The following is a 3,858-nucleotide window of genomic DNA, read 5'->3' on the forward strand; positions in this document are numbered from 1 at the left end:
AAACAGAGCGTCGCTTTGGCTGCTTTCTATGATCCCTTCTGAGATACCTGTTCAAACATTCAGTTTTTTTTTTAACTGTTGCCACGTTTGACCATCTTCTGTAAGCACTTTTCAGTGCACTTAAGAAGTGATTTTGACTGTTTTCATCTCAGATGTAGGACTGATTCATGGTCTATTGAGGAGAACGTGTAGCTGTGGACCATCTTGGGCAGCAGACAAGCGGAACAAACAGTGAGCATATGCAGACTAGGAAATTCACTAAGATATATATAAACAGAACCCCTTGCAGTACAAGTGTCAGAAACTGACTTGACTACTTAATATAAGATAAACCAACCAGGAATTTTATAATCGATGATAAGTTTGCTTCTCTGTAGATAAATGAGAGCTAAAGCACGGTTTCACTATTCCAGTTTAAATACACTTTTGCATGGGTTAAGCTAAGAAAGACATTTATACATAGATGGGTAGGCAAGTTGACAATTCAGCCACAAAACATGTGAATGAAGTCATGTACCTAAAAACTCAGATCCAACAGAAGTATGAGTAGATAGTACAGACCACAACACTGGTAATGCTGTAAGAGTTCAGGTGGAAGGCCCCACCCACCCACCTCCACCTACTATACAAAGTACTATGGACAACTGTAAGACTACAGCCAGTGTAAGGTGCTCCTTCCTGGAATACTCAAATGAAAAGCTTGAAGAGCTTCTTAAACTGGAAGACCATTCCACAGCCTTCTCTCCTCTAAACATGTTCAAAATTCCCATGATCCCAGGTAAAAATTTGCATTCACACTCACAAGTGATATCATCTGATACAGGTATCACAAAATCACAGAATTGCAGGGGTTAGAAGGGACCTCAAGAGAACACTGAGTCCAACCTCCCTGCTGAAGCAGGATCCCTACAGATCACACAAGAAGACCACCAGACAAACCTTGAATATCTACGCAGAAGGGGAACCCACAACCTCTCTGGGCAAGCTGTTCCAGTGTTCATCACCCTTACCATAAGGAAATTTTTCCACATATTTGTCAGAGCTTCTTATGTTCAAATTTTTAGGCCATTATTCCTTGTCCTAATGCTACACACCACTGAGAAGGGCCTGGCCTCATCCATTTGCCTACCACTTCCCTTCAGCTATTTATGAACATTAATCAGATCTCCTCTGTCTTCTACTTCCCAGGCTGAATGGACCTGGGTTACTCTGGCTTTTCACATATGGGAGATGTTCCAGGCCCTCAGTCATCTTTGTGGTCTTCTGCTAGACTCCTTCTAGGAGATCCCTGTTTTTTTTTGAACTGGGGAGCCCAGAACTGGACACAGTAGTATAAATGTGGCCTCAACAGGGCAGTGTAGAGGAGGAGGATCACCTCCCTTGTCCTGCTGGCCACAATCTTTCTAATGCCTCCTAAGATACCATTGGCCTTCTTGGCCACAAGGGCACACTCAGCAGAGTCATGGCCAAGCTGCTGTCCACCAGGACCCCCAGGTCCTTCTCTACAGAGCTCATTTCCAGCAGGTTATCCCCTAACCTGTACTGATGCATGCAGTTATTCCTCCCCAGGTGCAAGACTCTACACTTGCTCTTGTTAAACCTCATCAGGTTCCTCCCTGCCCAATTCTCCAGTCTGTTCAGGTCTTGTTGAACGGTAGCACAGCCTTGAGGTGTGTCTGTCGATCCTCCCAACTTTGTAACATCAGCAAACTTGCTGAGGGTGGATTCTATACCTTTATCTGGGTCATTGATGATGATGTTAAACAAGACTGGACCAAGAACTGACATCTGGGAAACACTGCTAATTACACATTTCCAAACAGACCCTGCTCTGCTGATCACTACCCTCAAACCACCTCATTATCCACTCATCTATCCTACATTTTCTAAGTTTCATAACAAGGATGTTGTGGGAGACAGTGTCAAACTCTTTGCTGAAGTCAAGGCACACAACATCCACTGCTCTCCTCCCATCTATCCAGCCAGCAATGACATCTTAGAAGGTGATCAGTTTGGTCAAGCACGATTCCCCTTTGGTGAATCTATGTTGACCACTCCTGGTAACCTTCTTCTCTTCCAGTTGCTTGGAGATGGCATTCAGGACAAGTTGTTCCATCACCTTTCCAGGGATGTAGGTGAGACTGTCTGGCCTAGTTTCCTGGATCCATCTTCTTCCCCTTTCTGAAGACTGTAGTGACATTGGCTATTGATTAGTCTACAGGCACCTCTTCCATTTGCCAAGACCTTTCAAAGATGATAGACAGCAGTGAAGCAGTTTCTCAGTACATGTGGGTGTATCGCATCAGAGCCCATGGATTTGTTTGTGTTGATTTTGGGTAGACATTCTCTGACCAGATCCTCCTCAGTCACTGGAAAGGCTTCCTTTACTCAGTCTCTCTCAATTACCTCCAGGGTCTAGGATTCCTGAGTCTTATCATTAAGGACTGAAGCAAACGTGGCATTCAGGATCTCTGCTGTCTCAGTGTTTCTTGCTACCAAGTCACTCAACTTGTTCACTAGGGAACCCACATTTTCCCTAGTCTTCCTTTTACTGTTGACATACTTAAAAAAAAACAAAACACAAAACAACAACAACAACAACAAAAACAAAAAAAAAACCCTTTATTGTTATTCTTTACCTTCTTTGCAAGGAATAATTCCAATAGGGCTTTAGCCTTCATTGTTGCATCCCCACAGGCCCTGACAACATTCCTGTTTTCTTCCCAGGTTTACAGGCGTTTTCCACATTTCATGGATCCTCTTCTTTCCTTTCAGTTTATCCAAGTTTCTTGCTCATCCATACAGGTCTTTTGCCACTTTTCTTCAATTTCTTACTCTTGGAGATGCTCCAAGCTTGGAAGAAGTGGTGTTAAAGCACCAACCAGTTCTCACAGGTCCCCTTACATTAAAATGCTCTAATTCTGTAAAGCTGATGTGATAGTCAGCTTCTCTTCCAGTTCTCTCAAAATTTAATTTTAAGTATTAATTCACATGTCATGAGAAGTCCAGATCCTTAGGATACTTTAATTTTTGCCACATGCAAAATGCACTAAATTCTGTATTGCTTGCAAAATCTTACACTGTCTTCTCTCAGCTGTTTCCTTTTATTAATATCCACTGCTCTCATCTTCAGTATGTTCCTTTATCAGGGTAGGGTTTATCTTCAAAGAAAACTTCCAGAAAAAGACATCCAAGTATTTCTCAAATTTTATAAAATAAAATAAATAAACAAAGAAATAAAAATATTTGCCTCAAAAATATTTATTTCAGACCCACATTTTGGATGACCATGTTTTTGTTTGTTTGTTTTTTTCATCAAGATAATAAAATATTTAGCTGGGTAACCATATTTCTGGCCTAGAATTAGTTAGCATTGCACATAACTTTACATTTTTGAACTTTAGAAAAGTTCTGATTGTATCACTTGTGTCCGAAAGATATGCCTTTCACTCTGGCTTGAAAAAAAATTCCAAGAATTTTGTCAGTGAATAAATTGCATTCACTCAAAAGAATATTCAAGTTTTAATTATGAATAAAATAAGTTCTTAGTAGTGCCATAATATTTTGAGTGAAAATCAGAAAAGAGAGCAAAGAGGAGAAAAAACAAATTTTTCTTACAAAAGCAAAAATTAAGGCCATATCCTCAATTTCCAGCACACCAAGAGATTACAGGAGTCAAAAACTGCCAGTGGCCTTTACCCCAAGTACACTCAATCTCCATTGATGTATCATCTTCGTTCACCAAGGAAAAATACTACATTGTGTGGTAGGAAGCCCCAGGACAAAGAGTTTCTCCCATAAGTGAAAAGTAGATGAGTGAGTACTTCATCTGCTAGAGCAATGAAATATCTCCTCTAA

Source organism: Coturnix japonica, chromosome 3, assembly GCF_001577835.2.
Source record: "Coturnix japonica isolate 7356 chromosome 3, Coturnix japonica 2.1, whole genome shotgun sequence".
Lineage (NCBI taxonomy): Eukaryota > Metazoa > Chordata > Aves > Galliformes > Phasianidae > Coturnix > Coturnix japonica.